At 38.3% G+C, this 17,707-nt stretch overlaps 1 pseudogene; it reads left to right on the plus strand.

Moving 5' to 3' along the window:
• The first annotated feature begins 780 nt into the window (after nt 1-780).
• The window catches only part of LOC116758363, a 96,764-nt pseudogene continuing 79,837 nt past the window's right edge, over nt 781-17,707 (plus strand).

A 17,707-nucleotide genomic window follows, 5' to 3' on the forward strand; every position in this document is an offset into this window, starting at 1 on the left:
TGGGACAGTTCTCTACCATGTTTAGAACCATTTCTGAAGCTGAGTCCTCCCCCAACATCTTCTGTATTACAAGCCTCCGCATAAAAGCATAACATGGGAGAAACCAGAACACTTTACTTTTGGAGATACATTGTGGGGGCTTCCAATTGGAAAGGAATGTGTTCACTAGTTTGATTGAAAAAGACTTGGAAAAAAATCCTCTTTTTAACAAGAAAAGGTATTAAATTTTTTTTTAAATGAAGAAAATTCTGAATTAAGTTCTTGTTCCAGGAACCATATTAAGAACTCTATGCCCAATTTCTCATTTAAGACTTAAACCATAAAGTAAATTATATTTTTAGCCCCATATAAGGAACTTGATGTTTAGAGATATTGACTCACCCAAGATCATAGACCAACTGAAAGACAGAGCCTGGACTCTGATCTCAGGTTATCTGACCCCCAAACCTATCCTTCTCATCAATGCTACTCAAAGCACTGCTTTGTTTATGTGTTCTATATCATATTACACAAAAGAGAAATTTTTTGATTCAACGAGCCTATGAAGCATGTCTATAAAGCCTTGGAGAAACTGTACTTAGACCTTAAGAGGATATAGAGAGCCAAAAGTAGATTTAGAGTTCCCAGTAACCTCCATATTTTATTCTTGACTTCCTCAATAGAGGCAAAATCCAAGAGCATTAGAGCTGGAAAATGTCTTTAAAGGTCATCTTGTTTAATGTCTTCCTTTTAGAGATGACGAAACTGAGGTTTCCTCAATGATAGGTATCATTTCGAGCAATGATAGGACTTTCCCAATGTCGTCCAGGTAAGTTGTGGCAGAGCTAGTCCAGGGTGTTCACTGTTTTGGAAAGACAGAAAAAAAATCTATTGGTAGCATGAAATGAACACAATTTAAAGTAATTATCAGTCTGGGATTAAAAATAGCCAAGCATGCTTGATTAAATCTACTCTTGGGAGTTAAATACTTGTGGTGTAACTTAGTAGGAATGGATACATATATCTTAACTTCAGTCTGTGTTCTTGATAGTTTTTTGAAACCAACCATTAGAAAAGTGATTTACTTGACCCTGGTGCATGCTAAGATAATTTACGAGCTTGTGATAAAAAGGGATAAGGTTGTGTTAAAGAATGATGTGTAGATATGCTTGGGTAGTTTTGTTGAATCAATAGATACTTGGATCTTGCCATTATATAATTTGTTATTTGACATCTTCATTGGGGAAATTTACTATCTGCCTACTCAGTGAACTCACAGCTAATACCAAATTTGAAATGATGTGAAAATCAGTGTTTTACATATGCTACTTCATTAAAATGGATGTGATTATAATTAAGCCAAGCATGGGATCAGCTCATAGTAGAAGCCTAAGGAATGGTATTTGCTTGTCCACCTTTAGGCTGTACTGGAAATAATTCACATACAGCTTCTCATATCCACATTAGTTGGGGTGAGAACTAAATAAGAAACTCTGAAAAAAGCACACCAAGAGAAAAATTATAGAAAATCTAAATATTCAGCACCATAATATCAAGCAATCAACCTGAATGACATTGAGGAGGGTATTCCATTAGCTGACTGTAAAGTTTGTCTAAAGGAGTCAACATGGCTCTTCCTCAAGTCTAAATACACAGTGGACTAAAAGTTATAGTGAATTTTCCCCTTCAATATGTACCTTGCTGAAATCCATTCATTAAATGAGTAGTGGGCTTTCACTTATTGAACTTAGTGTGTTAAATGCAGTTCAGGCTCTTTTTTTTACTGTCCTGGAGTCCCTTGGTTTTTCCAGGAATAGAGATTGTGGTCCAGATGATGTCTACGTATCTTGACCACCATGATTGCATCCCTCCTTTGGGAAAGGGGTGGCTTAGCTAGAGGTCAAAAGATGCTTGTTCTTGTCTTCCTCATCCTCTTTCTAGCAACTGGGGAGTCCCTTAACTTCTTTCCCCTTAGTTTCCTTAGGTATAAAATGCAGATAATGATCTCAGGGGCATTAGGGGTAAAAATGAAGATAAAAATAATAGGTACAATTTATTGAGCATCTACCATGGGCAAGTGCCTGGGTTAGGGACTTTAAGTGTGTTATTCCATTCAATAATCACTAAAACTCTGGGCAGTAAGCATTATCCCGTTTCATAGACAAGAAAAATAAAGGTTAGCCTCAAAGAGATTAAGTGCTTGTCCAATGTCACCTGGCAGAATCAAGGTTTGATATGATTTCTCTGATTTCAAAGTGAATATTCTTAGTCACTAGGGTGTGCTGCCTCTGGTAATAAGCATATAGAGAACATTGTTAAAAGCAAATAATGGGGAGGGAAATTATGGAATACCTTCAATATACTTAACATCGTGGAAGGTGTTTTCGTAGGTAATCCTATTTAATCCTCATGACTCTTGGGGTAGCTATCTTCACATTTATTATTTATTTACTTTTTCTCTGATTTCAATATATTTCTGTACTTTGCCTAGGTAGAAACCAGAACACTGGTGAAATCACACGAGGTCTATAGTATGAAATTACAATATTATAAAATTGAAATTATCTCATTGGATGTGAAAGAATGGGTTGTGAAAGGGAATGCTGGTTCTTTGTGACGTCCATCTCAAGAGTGTACTTGAGGGCTTTGAGGATTTTCTTTGGATATATACTAGAAAAGAGCAGGCTAGAAGAAAATAATTAAGGGTCAACACGACTTTTCACAATGGTAAATGTTATAGTTGCATTAACATTTGTCTGATGTAGTTTTGCTTTTCTAATAAACCTGAAGTGAGAGTAATAAGGAAGACTCAATATGCTACGGTTTTGTTTGGAGATGTGAATTTGTAAGTGTAAAAAATTCCTCAAATATATCTTTTATTTTTGAGGAATAAACATAGATATAGTATTTAGGGAGGATATCTTTATATAATAGACTTCATAAACACTTCTTTTGAAAAATACAAATGGTCTAAATGGAGAATAAAAATATTATAATCGACAGGACAGTGCTACAGGTGTCTTTTAGAAGAGTGGCAGAAATTTTGATATCATGTGGTGAAAAGTATAGGATGGTTTTCAAAAGATGTAAAAGCTGAATCAGAATACAGACTATTTCTTTGCCTAAAATATTTATTTTAAAAATATCACTTGGCTTTTTAGTTCTCAAGTCTCATAAATATTTATGTGTGTGTACATGTGTGGAGAAAGTTTTCAATACATTAATTCTTGTTCTGCCTAGATTCTCCTACATTTCCCTTGTCAATTTGGCTTTACCTTGAGAGAAATTGTTAATTCTAATTGATTTTGGCTAAACTGGCAAAACTCTTTGAAAAGTTTTCAACCAGTGCCAGCTTTTCAGGCACTTTCTCATACTCATGGTAGATGAAAACAGTTTCCAAGCAATATTTCCAAATAGACGCTCTTTCTTGATACTTCTTCAGGCACACCAGATCATTGGCCTTTTGATGCACGTACCATCAAGTGCACCTGTCTTACTTATTTCCAGTCACTGTACAGTTCGCCATAAACCCTCTGCCACCCTTCCCAGGCCTATTCAGAAGCTTTTGCTTCTAGCCTGAGTGTCAGGCTCAGTTCTCTTTCTGGTTTGCCTATCACGTGATTGGCTCCAGTTGTCACCAAACCCTTTTGTATCTCTTGTGAGGCACTGCTGCCTGTGTTCTCTGACTGTATCTTCACCAAGGAAGCCATTGTATATCAAGGAAGCTAAGATCCATCCTATGAAACCTGCAAAGATTCTCACTTAAAGACTTTAAACATACTTTCAGAGCCAGAGTGAAATGTGCCAGCCCCGATGGGGACTTAAAAGAGCTGGTAGGTGGAAGAGGTAGCACCTTTTGTAGAATGATCTCTGTTGCCAGTGGTGGAGCCAAGCTCTGTAACTGGAGACTAAATACCTCTTTCAGTGCTACCAAGAGAGCTGAGAGATATCCAACTCTGAATCAGCTTGACCAACAGCACGACCATGAGAAAAGAATGAAAGGCCCCAGTTACACTTGGCTGGAATACACAAGATCTCTGTAGTGAATAGTTCATTTCCATCTAAACTTTCCCAGCATTAAGTTAAAAAACAAGTGGCTCAAAACATTTTTTAGGATTTACTGCTCACACATTACATAGTGAATAATAATGGGTTTTGTGAAACACATTTGACAATTATGTACTGTGGGTCAGCTGTAGCTGTGACTTGATGTACCCTGAGTTAGAAGTGTTTGTTCTCTAAAACACATGGTTCCCAGACTTACAGTGTGCTATGATTTGATTTTCAAATGCCAAAAACAAAAAAGCTGCAGAATGCACTAACATAGAAACATTTATATAGGGAAATTTTCAGGTGAGGGACTAATTCCAAATGGAGAGTAAGACATGGGAGGAAGATAGCATATTAAATGGTCTGTAGATTCACATTGGTATAGAGATATAATCCTGGAACTTTATATTTTACTTAAATTTATAAACCTTTGCTGTGGGCAAAGCATTAATAAAGTTATGGTACAGAGACCCCAGTCTGCATGGATTCTTGGTTCTCTCTTATATAACACGGGACCTCAGGGCCTATCCCATGCACACCCCACCTTTCATCCACTAACCCTCCAGCAAAACCCTCAGAGTGTGTGAGAGACTAACCTCTATGAAAAGTTGATAGCTGATCCTTGAACAATGAGTATAAAGAATCTATTAAGAAAAGGGAAGAAGATTCATTCTAGAGAAAGAGCTTTTTAAAAGGCTGACAGGGCTTCCCTGGTGGCGCAGTGGTTGAGAATCTGCCTGCCGATGCAGGGGACACGGGTTCGTGCCCCGGTCCAGGAAGATCCCACATGCCGCGGAGCGGCTGGGCCCGTGAGCCATGGCCGCTGAGCCTGCGCGTCCGGAGCCTGTGCTCCGCAAAGGGAGAGGCCGCAACAGTGAGAGGCCCGCATACCGCAAAAAAAAAAAAAAAAAAAAAAAAAAAAAAAAAAAAATAAAAGGCTGACAACATTATAGACCTGAATTATGATAAACCAACAAAAGCATCTCAGTATTAGGATGATGTACTAGGATGCTAAGATGAGTGAGGGGTGCTGACAGCTGCATGCACAGAAGGGGATAATCAAGGTGGGCGTGGAGGCCTGAGTGCCTGTGTGCCTGGTTGCACTCATGGGGAGATGGCAGACTGTGGTAGAAAACCAAAGTTAAATGCAGTGAACATTGACATACTGAGTTCTGAGATTTAATTACTGATATAGTATGTTTGAGTTATCCCTTGCCAGGGGAATAACTGCCAATAAAAATCTGGTGTCAGATATTAGATAGAAAAAGAGAACTAATTTTTATAAAAGCCATTACTTTAAGCATAGAGGGCTCTGGAATCCTGTGATTTAAATCTTCTCAGTGCTCTGACTAGCTCCTCGTGTATAAGACCCACCTCACAGGGTTTTTGCGATGATTATATAAGATTTTCATGCTTAGGCCCAGTAGAGGCTCAATGCCTGTTAAAGGATTATCCCCTTTCAAAAATTCTCACTTTAACATCATTTTTGTTGGTTTTATAAGAACTCCTGTTAACTTAGTTTTAGGAACCATTCGAGTGTAAAGGGTGAAAAGTTACCACAGGCAAGTGGTCTTATTACCCACGCATTTTATTTTTCAGAAAAGGTTACATGCAAAAAAGGGATTTTATTTGCATCTTCCTTGACTTGCAGTCTTTCCTCCTCAGTTCACCCATCATGGGCCTTATTTTGAGGCAACTTGACCAGACTGTTGTATAGATGTCTTCTTTTGTAGAGGGTCCATAGGATTCTTGTTTTGAGTCATCAGATCATTTGGAATAAAATCATGAGATCCAGATTGATCAACAAACTCCAAAAGCCTCATGAGGGTTTTGTCTAACTTCTACTGATCTCGCTTCTCCAAAGTTTATAGTTTAGATCCTCTGGTTCCCATTTTTTTCATTATAATCTGGCCAGTCAATCTACCTTTCTCTTCTTTTATAGTTACACATTTTGGAATTTCTTGAATTGGGCTGCTGGCTCTTAAATTCTTCCATGAGATAAAAGTTTTAGCAGAATCTTGCTAAATTGGTCTAAGAAAGAAAGTTATATCTTGAATAAACACCTATTGTATAAAATTGAATGTTTCCTACCATTTGTTGAGGGTACATTTTATTATTCTTTTCACTTATCGTTTGTTAGCTTCTAGGCATATTTAAAAGAAGATCCCAATCAGCCCTGATGGATGCTGATATTTGGCCAGATCTACAACTTAGAACAAAGTGGAGGAACGACTCAATTATCCTTACTCATGCCTGAATTATCTGTGTAATTGGGACAGAGAATTACAGGCAAAGAATGCTGCCTATTGCTATTTTTAAACTCTGCTCCCGCTGTGTTCTTCTTATGTTTCACTAGCCTGTCACTGGCTTTAAATATTTTACTTATCATAATTAATGATTTGGTTGAACCCTGAGGCTTTCTTAGCAAAAGGTACAATTTGCAAATTGAATAGCAAATAATTACATAGGTGATATCATTCATGAATAGGAAATGAACAGATACATTGTGTGTCTTCAGATTTGGGTATTTAAACAGCATGTACTCAATTTATTAGTGACAGTTATGAGAGGCTACTATTGTCAGAGTCTTAGGTGTGCATGGGAAGGAAATTTACATCAAGAGTGATAATTGATCTTTAATGATATAAAGAGAGGATTGTCTACTTGACCTTCAGAGTGCTTAATGGTAAAGAGGAAACACATTCAAACTGATTTCCTCATACAGGTAGAAATCTTTTTGGTTTCTGTGGGTTTTGTTTGTTTGTTTGTTTTGTTTTGTTTTCCATTTTAAAATAGAAAGTGGAACCATAGCCCTTAGAAACAAAACATAATAAAACTCAAAGACTGGACTTCAGACAAATCTTAGTACTGTGCTTGCATGCCAGTTGTTACATAATTATAATTAGTAGGTATTTCCAATTTTAGTGAACTCTCCTATTTACCAAGTAATGGGTTACTGTCATTGAAAGTTAGATATCTCCCTTCAAAGGGAAAACCTGCTTTAATACCCAACCTAAAAATGCACTTCCATAACCAAAGACAGCTTGGCTATAAATAGACAGTCATGATGTTATTGCAGCTGAGGAGATTTCATCCCATTAGAAACTTCACTCAGAAATGTAGAGGAGTGCTTAATAATGAATGAATGTGATTTAAGGCCGCTTTATACTGATGACAGTTTTCCTATAAATATTACAGAGACGTTTAAATTTTTATCTCCCGTAATTCTAATGAATGAATTTCCCTGACCCTTACTGAAAATTGTACCTGTAAAGTCTGCAATTTACTGATGATTGCTTGGGCTATTAAAGAGACTAGGATTTCAAAACATTTTCATTTCATTCATAGATTCCTGTAATGCCTTTGGAGCCAAAGTTTAAAGAAGCTGGGTTGGCTGTGCTTCGAGCATTAACCACTGGGAGAGTGTTGTAGCTTCTTCAACAACTAACTTCATAAACACAGTGAAGGTCCAACTAAAGTAGAAACATGGGGGCACACAGGGAGCCACTGTCCTGTGGATGGTGTGCTAGGAAAAATATTTAAAAAGGAGAATGGTGCTGTGGCTGCTACTGCTATATTTTGAAAGAGTGTGTCCAGTCCACTTGCATTTGTACTAAAGTATTCCTACTCCTGCATTCCAGCTTGCAGTATAAAGACTAAGGGACTGGGATGCGAAAGTCTTGCTATAATTATTTCCAGGATTAACGCTAACTAAGTAATAACACTAATTAATTTCTGTCAAATACAAGAGTGAGCGATGCTACATTTAGCTAGAATTATCCAGCTTTTCAGATAACTGTAGCTTAACTCTTCCAGTAATACAGGGTTTAGATTTTATTAATTTATTCATTGTAATGGGATACCGTCTAAATTGCCAAACTTATATGGCCCAGGCGGAAAGTATATCAAACATATAAATTCATCCATCAACATTTTTTGAGTATCTATAAGTGATTGAATCACCATGTGGGGTAAGAGTGTACTGTTTCAAGAAATATATACACAAAGTTCACAAGAATATGGGCAGAAAAGTTATATGAGAATGGTATAGGGAGAGATGCACTGGGGAACTTTCTAGACATGATGTTGGACTGAACTTTAATGATGAGCTCTTTCTTGTTAATGACAGAAAATACATTTCAGGCAGAGAGCAATTATACAAAGCATCCATGAGTAGGAAACAAAATTTAAATTCTCTGATAACATATGTGATATAGGTTTATCCTTTTCCCTCATGCCTCCCCCAGTTGAAAATTTCCTCAGATGTTTAACTAGTCACTGTAAATTTGATCTCAACATCTCCTGAAGCTCTTCCTTCCTATCTTTTCTGCCTGTGGCCACTGATTTAGTTCAGGTCCTCCTTTTGTCTTCTATGGATTATCACAGTAGCCTTCATACCTCCAGCCTTACCTTCCTTTATCCCATTATTCACACTTTTCTCAAAATGAGCTTCGTGAAACACATATCCAATCACATCACTCCCTTCTTCTGACTCCATTACCTCCTGGATGAAGGTCAGACTCCATGTTCAGGGCCTCTTCTCCTGTCAAGTCACCATGTCCACATTCACAAATGGATTCATTCACTGTTCTCCAAATATTTCATGCTTTTTCCCGTCTTCTTGCTTTTATATTCAATATAAGTTCTTTTCTATGCCTCTATTCATAGAACACCCTTAATTCTTCATCCCTTAACCCAACATGTCTTTCCAGACACATTTCAAGTATCCTCTCCTCTTGGAAGCAATTCCTGGTTCCTTCTGCTTCAGTTACATGTACCTTCTTTGTTTTCCCATAATACATATTCCTGTCTTCTAGCATGTATCACACAGTAATAGACAATCCTCTGTGTGTGTGTGTGTGTGTACTTTATCTCTCCATATATGACTCCTAACACAATATTGTACATGATAGAAATTATCAATGAATTAATGAAATGAATAAGCTACTTCTTCCCAGGAATGCAGTGTGTTTATTATTTTTATAATATATCCTCATATCAACACCTTATAGAAAATTCAGTTATCTTGAAGCTGTCTTGATAATTTTGGCACATTTATTGCCTAGGACAGTTCCTAGCGCATAGACTTTGATTCATAAATACTTGTTGACTGAATGAATAAATGAACTAGTGTTATGGGTTGAATTGTGTCCCCCACTCCCACACACACACACACACACACACACACACACACAAAAGATAATGAAGTCCTATCCTCCAGTACCTGTGAATGTGACATTATTTGGAAATAGGGTCTTTGCAGATGATCAAATTAAGGTGAGGTTATTAGGGTAGGCCCAATTCCAATATGACTGTGTCCTTATACAAAGTAGAACTTTGGACACAGAGAGAGAGACATAGGGAGAATGCCATGTGAAGATTGGATTTGTGCTGCCAGAAGCCAAGGAATGCCAACAACTGCCAGCTAACCAACAGAAGTCAGGAGGGGGTCATGGAACAGATTCACCTTCATAGGCTCCAGAAGGATACTTCCTTACCTATAATTTCATCTCAGGCTTCTAGACTCCCAGAACTGTGAAGCAATGAATTTCTGTTTTTCCAAGGTTCTCAGTGTGTGGTACATTGTTACTGTAAACCTAGGAAACTAATACATCTAGGGACAAAGATTTAGATATTTTACCATAAATGGGTATTTAGGTTTTTTTTTTTTTTTAAAGATACAGATTATTGTGGTAGAAGTATTGGGAGCAGTCTACACTTTAAAATTGAGAATTGGATTTTCAGATTAGTGACCAGGCATGTGTATTTTTTAAATTTTATTTATTTATTTTTTAACACCTTTATTGGAGTATAATTGCTTTAAAATGCTGTGTTAGTTTCTGCTTTATAACAAACTGATTCAGTTATACATATACATATACTCTTCCCTCTTGCGTCTCCCTCCAACCCACCCTCCCTATCCTACCCCTCTAAGTGGTTACAAAGCACGGAGCTGATCTCCTTGTGCTATGCGGCTATTTCCCACTAGCTGTCTATTTTACATTTGGTAGTGTATATATGTCCATGCCACTCTCTCACTTTCTTCCAAGTTACCCTTCCCCCTCCTCATATCCTCAAGTACATTCTCTAGTAGGTCTGTGTCTTTATTCCCATCTTGCCCCTAGATTCTTCATGACCCTTTTTTTTTTCCTTAAATTCCATATATATGTGTTAGCATACGGTATTTGTTATTCTGCTTCTGACTTACTTCACTCTGTATGACGACTCTAGGTCCATCCACCTCACTACAAATAACTCAATTTTGTTTCTTTTTATGGTTGAGTAATATTCCATTGTATATATGTGCCACATCTTCTTTATCCATTCATCTGTCAATGGACGCTTAGGTTGCTTCCATATACTGGCTATTGTAAATAGTGCTGCAATGAACATTGTGGTACATGACTCTTTTTGACTTATGGTTTTCTCAGGCTATATGCCCAGTAGTGGGATTGCTGGGTCATATGGTAGTTCTATTTTCAGTTTTTTAAGGAACCTCCATACTATTCTCCATAGTGGCTGTACCAATTTACATTCCCAACAACAGTGCAAGAGGTTCCCTTTTCTCCACACCCTCTCCAGGATTTATTGTTTGTAGCTTTTTGATGATGGCCATTCTGACTGGTGTGAGGTGATAACTCATTGTAGTTTTGATTTGCATTTCTCTAATGATTAGTGATGTTGAGCATCCTTTCATGTCTTTGTAAGCAATCTGTATATCTTCTTTGGAGAAATGTCTATTTAGATCTTCCCATTTTTAGATTGGGTTGTTTGTTTTTTTTGATATTGAGCTGCATGAGCTGCTTGTATATTTTGGAGATCAATCCTTTGTCAGTTGCTTCATTTGCAAATATTTTCTCCCATTCGGAGGGTTGTCTTTTGGTCTTGTTTATGGTTTCCTTGCTGTGCAAAAGCGTTTAAGTTTCATTAGGTCCCATTTTTTTATTTTTGTTTTTATTTCCATTTCTCTAGGAGGTGGGTCAAAAAGGATCTTGCTGTGATTTATGTTATAGAGTGTTCTGCCTATGTTTTCCGCTAAGAGTTTGATAGTGTCTGGCCTTACGTTTAGGTCTTTAATCCATTTTGAGTTTATTTTTGTGTATGGTGTTAGGGAGTGTTCTAATTTCATACTTTTACATGTAGCTGTCCAGTTTTCCCAGCACCACTTTTTGAAGAGGCTGTCTTTTCTCCACTGTATATTTTTGCCTCCTTTATCAAAAATAAGGTGACCATATGTGTGTGGGTTTATCTCTGGGCTTTCTATCTTATTCCATTGATCTATATTTCTCTTTTTCTGCCAGTACCATATTGTCTTCATTACTGTAGCTTTGTAGTATAGTGTGAAGACAGGGAGCCTGATTCCTCTAGCTCCGTTTTTCATTCTCAAGACTGCTTTGGCTATTCGGGTCTTTTGTGTTTCCATACAAATTGTGAAATTTTTTGTTCTAGTTCTGTGAAAAATGCCAGTGGTAGTTTGAGAGGGATTGCATTGAATCTGTAGATTGCTTTGGGTAGTAGAGTCATTTTCTCAATTTTGATTCTTCCAATCCAAGAACATGGTATATCTCTCCATCTATTTGTATCATCTTTAATGTCTTTCATCAGTGTCTTATAATTTTCTGCATACAGCTCTTCTGTCTCCTTTGGTAGGTTTATTCCTAGATATTTTATTCTTTTTGTTGCAATGGTAAATGAGAGTGTTTTGTAATTTCACTTTCAGATTTTTCATCATTAGTGTATAGGAATACCAGAGATTTCTGTGCATTAATTTTGTGTCCTACTACTTTAACAGATTCATTGATTAGCTCTAGTAGTTTTCTGGTAGCATCTTTAGGATTCTCTATGTATAGTATCATATCATCTGCAAACAGTGACAGCTTTACTTCTTCTTTTCTGGTTTGTATTCCTTTTATTTCTTTTTCTTCTCTGATTGCTGTGGTTAAAACTTCCGAAACTATGTTGAATAATAGGTGTTAGAGTGGGCAACCTTGTCTTGTTCCTGATCTTAGTGGAAATGACTTCAGCTTTTCACCATTGAGGAAGATATTGGCTGTGGGTTTGTCATATATGGCCTTTATTTTGTTGAGGAAAGTTCCCTCTATGCCTACTTTCTGCAGGGTTTTTATCATGAATGGGTATTGAATTTTGTCGAAAGCTTTTTCTGTATCGATTGAGATGATTATATGGTTTTCCTCCTTCAATTTGTTAATATGGGGTATTACATTGATTGATTTGAGTATATTGAAGAATACTTGCATTCCTGGGATAAACCCCACTTGATCATGGTGTATGATCCTCTTAATGTGCTGTTGGATTCTGTTTGCTGGTACTTTGTTGATGATTTTTGCATCTATGTTCATCAGTGATATTGGCCTGTAGTTTTCTTTCTTTGTGACATCTTTGTCTGGTTTTGGTATCAGGATGATGGTGGCCTCGTAGAATGAGTTTGGGAGTGTTCCTCCCTCTGCTATATTGTAGAAGAGCTTTAGAAGGATAGGTGTTAGCTCTTCTCTACATGTTTGATAGAATTCGCCTGTGAAGCCATCTGGTCCTGGGCTTTTGTTTGGTGGGAGATTTCTAATCACAGTTTCAATTTCAGTGCTTGTGATTGGTCTGTTCATATTTTCTATTTCTTCCTGGTTCAGTCTCGAAAGGTTTTGCATTTCCAACAATTTGTCCATTTCTTCCAGCTTGTCCATTTTATTGACATAGAGTTGCTTGTAGTAATCTCTCATGATCCATTGTATTTCTGCAGTGTCAGTTTTTACTTCTCCTTTTTCATTTCTAATTCTATTGATTTGAGTCTTCTCCCTTTTATTCTTGATGAGTCTGACTAATGGTTTATCAATTTTGTTTATTTTCCAAAGTACCAGCTTTTAGTTTTATTGATCTTTGCTATCATTAACTTCATTTCTTTTTCATTTATTTCTGCTCTTTATGATTTCTTCGCTAATTTTGGGTTTTCTTTGTTTTTTTTCTCTAATTGCTTTAGGTGTAAAGTTAGGTTGTTCATTTTAGATGTTTCTTGTTTCTTAAGGTAGGATTGTATTGCTATAAACTTCCCTCTTAGAACTGCTTTTGCTGCATCCCATAGGTTTTGGGTTGTCATGTTTTCATTGTGATTTGTTTCTAGGTTTTTTTTTATTTCCCCTTTGATTTCTTCAGTGATCTTAAGTAGTGTATTGTTTAGCTTCCATGTGTCTGTATTTTTTACAGATTTTTTCCTGTAATTGATATCTAGTCTCATAGCATTGTGGTCAGAAAAGATACTTGATACGATTTCAATTTTCTTAAATTTACCCAGGCTTGGTTTGTGACCCAAGATATGATCTATCCTGGAGAATGTTCCATGAGCACTTGAGAAGGAAGGGTATTCTGTTGTTTTTGGATGGAATGTCCTATAAATATCAATTAAGTCCATCTTATTTAATGTATCATTTAAAGCTGTGTTTCCTTATTTATTTTCATTTTGGATGATCTGTCCGTTGATGAAAATGGGGTGTTAAAGTCCGCTACTATGATTGTGTTATGTCGATTTCCCCTTTTATGGCTTTTAGTATTTGCTTATGTATTAAGGTGCTCTTATGTTGGGTGCATAAATATTTCAATTGTTATATCCTCTTCTTGGATCATTCCCTTGATCATTTTGTAATGTCCTCTTTGTCTCTTGTAATAGTCTTTATTTTAAAGCCTGTTTTGTCTGATATGAGAATTGCTACTCCAGCTTTCTTTTGATTTCCATTTGCGTGGAATATCTTTCTCCATCCCCTCACTTTCAGGCTGTATATGTCCCTAGGTCTGAAGTGGGTCTCTTGTAGACAGCATATATACGGGCCTTGTTTATGTATCCATTCAGCCAGTCTTTGTCTTTTGGTTGGAGGATTTACTCCATTTACATTTAAGGTAATTATCAATATGTATGTTCCTATTATCATTTTCTTAATTGTTTTGGGTTTGTTATTGTAGTTTCCTGCCTAGAGAAGTTCCTTTAGCATTTGTTGTAAAGCTGGTTTCTTGGTGCTGAATTCTCTTAGCTTTTGCTTGTCTGTAAAGGTTTTAATTTCTCCATAAAATCTGAATGAGATCCTTGCTGGGTAGAGTAATCTTGGTTGCAGGTTTTTCTCCTTCATCACTTTAAATATGTCCTGCCAGTCCCTTCTGGCTTGCAGAGTTTCTCCTGAAACATTAACTGTTAACCTTATGGGGATTCCCTTGTGTGTTATTTGTTATTTTTCCCTTGCTGCTTTTAATATGTTTTTTTTTTTGTTTTTAATCTTTGAAAGTTTGATTAATGTGTGTCTTGGCGTGTTTCTCCTTGGATTTATCATGTATGGGACTCTCTGTGCTTCCTGTACTTGATTAACTATTTCCTTTCCCATATTAGGGAAGTTTTCAACTATAATCTCTTTAAATATTTTCTCAGTCCCTTTCTTTTCCTCTTCTTCTTCTGGGACCCCTGGTGCATTTAATGTTGTCCCAGAGGTCTCTGAGACTGTCCTCAGTTCTTTTCATTCTTTATTCTTTATTCTGCTCTGCAATAGTTATTTCCACTATTTTATCTTCCAGGTCACTTATACATTCTTCTGCCTCAGTTATTCTGCTATTGATCCCTTCTAGACAATTTTTAATTTCATTTATTGTGTTGTTCATCATTGTTTGTTTGCTCTTTAGTTCTTCTAGGTCCTTGTTAAATGTTTCTTGTATTTAATCTATTCTATTTCCAAGATTTTGGATCATCTTTACTATCATTATTCTGAATTCTTTTTCAGGTAGACTGCCTATTTCCTCTTCATTTGTTAGGTCTGGTGGATTTTTACCTTGCTTCTTCATCTGCTGTGTGTTTTTCTGTCTTCTCATTTTGCTTAACTTACTGTGTTTAGGGTCTCCTTTTTGCAGGCTGCAGGTTCATAGTTCCTGTTGTTTTGGTTGTCTGTTCCCAGTGGCTAAGGTTGATTCAGTGGGTTGTGTAGGCTTCCTGGTGGAGGGGACTAGTGCCTGTGTTCTGGTGGATGAGGCTGCATCTTGTCTTTCTGGTTTGCAGGTCCACGTCTGGTGGTGTGTTTTGGGGTGTCTGTGGCCTTATTATGATTTTAGGCAGCCTCTCTGCTAATGGATGGGGTTGTGTTCCTGTCTTACTAGTTGTTTGGCATAGGGTGTCCAGCACTGTAGCTTGCTGGTAGTTGAGTGAAGCTGGGTCTTGAGATGGAGTTCTCTGGGAGATTTTCGCTGTTTGATATTACATGGAGCTGGGAGGTCTCTTTTGGACCAGTGTCCTGAAGTTGGCTCTCTCATCTCAGAGGCACAGCATTGATGCCTGGCTGGGGCACCAAGAGCCTTTCATCCACACGGCTCAGAATAAAAGGGAGAAAAGGAAAGAAAAGAAAGAAAGAGAAAAAGAAAGAAAGAAAGAAGATAAAATAAGTAAAGTAAAATAAAATAAGGTAAAGTTATTAAAATAAAAAGTAATTATTAAGAAAAAAATGTATAAAAAAACGGATGGACAGAACCCTAGGACAAGTGGTAAAAGCAAATCTATACAGGCAAAATCACACACAGAAACATACACATACACCCTCACAAAAAGAGAAAAAGGGGGAAAAATATATATCTTTGCTCCCAAAGTCCACCTCGTCAATTTGGGATGACTCCTTGTCTATTCAGGTATTTCACAGGTGCAGGGTACATCAAGTTGATTGTGCAGCTTTAATCCGGTGCTCCTGAGGCTGCTGGAAGAAATTTCCCTTTCTCTTCTTTGTTAGCACAGCTCCCAGGGTTCAGGTTTGGATGTGGACCCACTTCTGTGTGTAGGTCACCTGTGGGCATCTGTTCTTCGCTCAGACAGGACAGGGTTAAAGGAGAGCTGATTCAGGGGCTCTGGCTCATTCAGGCCGGGGGGAAGGAGGGGTACGGATCCGGGGCGAGCCTGCAGTGGCAGAGGCCCACGTGACGTTTCACCAGCCTGAGGCACGCCTTGCGTTCTCCCAGGGAAGTTGTCCCTGGATCACAGGACCCTGGCAGTGGTGGGCTGTGTAGGCTCCCCAGAATGGGGGTGTGGATAGTGACCTGTGCCCGCACACAGGCTTCTTGGTGGTAGCAGCAGTGGCCTTAGCGTCTCATACCCGTCTCTGGGGTCCGCGCTGATTGCCGTGGCTCATGCCCATCTCTGGAGCTCCTTTAAGTGGTGCTCTTAATCCCCTCTCCTCGCGCACCAGGAAACAAACAGGCATGAAAAAATCTCTTGCCTCTTCGGCAGGTCCAGACATTTTCCCGGACTCCCTTCCGGCTAGTCGTGGCGCACTAGCCCCCTTCAGGCTGTGTTCACGCCGCCAACCCCAGTCCTCTCCCTGTGCTCCGACCGAAGCCAGTGCCTCAGCTCCCAGCCCGCCCCCCCCCCCCCCCCCCCCCCGCGGCGGGGGAACAGACAAGCCTCTCGGGCTGGTGAGTACTGGTCGGCACTGATCCTCTGTGCGGGAGTCTCTCTTCTTTGCCCTCCGCAGCCCTGTTGCTGCGCTCTCCTCCGCCGCTCCAAAGCTTCCTGCCTCCGCAGCCCGCAGTGTCTGCCCGCGAAGAGGCTTCCGAGTGTGTGGAAACCTTTCCTCCTTCACAGGTCCTTCCCACTGGTGCAGGTACCATCCCTATTCTTTTGTCTCTGTTTTTTCTTTTTTCTTTTGCCCTACCCAGGTACGTGGGGAGTTTCTTGCCTTTTGGGAGGTCTGAGGTCTTCTGCCAGTGTTCAGTAGGTGTTCTGTAGGAGCAATTCCACATGTAGATATATTTCTGATGTATTTGTGAGGAGGAAGGTGATCTCCACGTCTTACTCTTCCGCCATCTTTAAGCTCTCCCCAGGCATGTGTATTTTTATAAAAAGCTGCAGGTAAGCCCCAGCGTGGGTGATGCCGGCTACCTCCAGCCTGTCTTCTCTTCTCAGTGTGCATTCTGCTAATGGTTAGATTGCACTGGGAATGATCCAGGCCTCCTTGTGCATTTTCTGATGAGGCTCTGTCCAAGGGTGATAAACCTATGTTTACTTTTACAATTGCAAACTTTTCTCATTTTTGTTGTTTACCTATCTTCCTGTTTTCCCAAACTCACCTGTGGTACTTAGTCCTGATAAAAGTTCTGAGGTTTACCATGCTTTCCTATTATTTTTATTTAAGGAAACAAGACTTTTTCTTTCCTTTCCTTTCCTTTTCTTCTCTGGGTCTTGCTTTTTTTTTTTTTTTTTTTAACTCTACCTTGCTCTCAAATGTTGCTTCCCATGTCAGAACGGCTGAACTCAAACATTGCCAAAGAGACTAGTTAAACATAAGTCTTTCCAGGTTAACTCTTGATTTATTATCTGATGAAGTCTTTTGCACTTTGAATTTAAAGCAAATAAAAATCCCCAGAGAATCAGAGGGAAAGAATATAGTGTTAAATGACTGTTTTATAAGGATTCAAAAGGGAAAGATACTTTCAGAACCAGGCTAATGTGCACAGCTTATGAAGAAATACAGAGATATAAGTGTTTTGTGTTTATTTCCATTTAAAAAATCAAAACAAAATGGGATCAAAGGATTTGAATTTACTGTACATGAAAGAGCTTGTAGAACTGCCCTTGCATTTAGAGCAATCAGCTAGAGCACAACTTAAGTGGAACTGGATGTTTGAAAAAATCTATATGCTCACTGCAGAATGG

The sequence above is a fragment of the Phocoena sinus genome, chromosome 8 (assembly GCF_008692025.1).
Source record: "Phocoena sinus isolate mPhoSin1 chromosome 8, mPhoSin1.pri, whole genome shotgun sequence".
In the NCBI taxonomy this organism is placed as follows: domain Eukaryota; kingdom Metazoa; phylum Chordata; class Mammalia; order Artiodactyla; family Phocoenidae; genus Phocoena; species Phocoena sinus.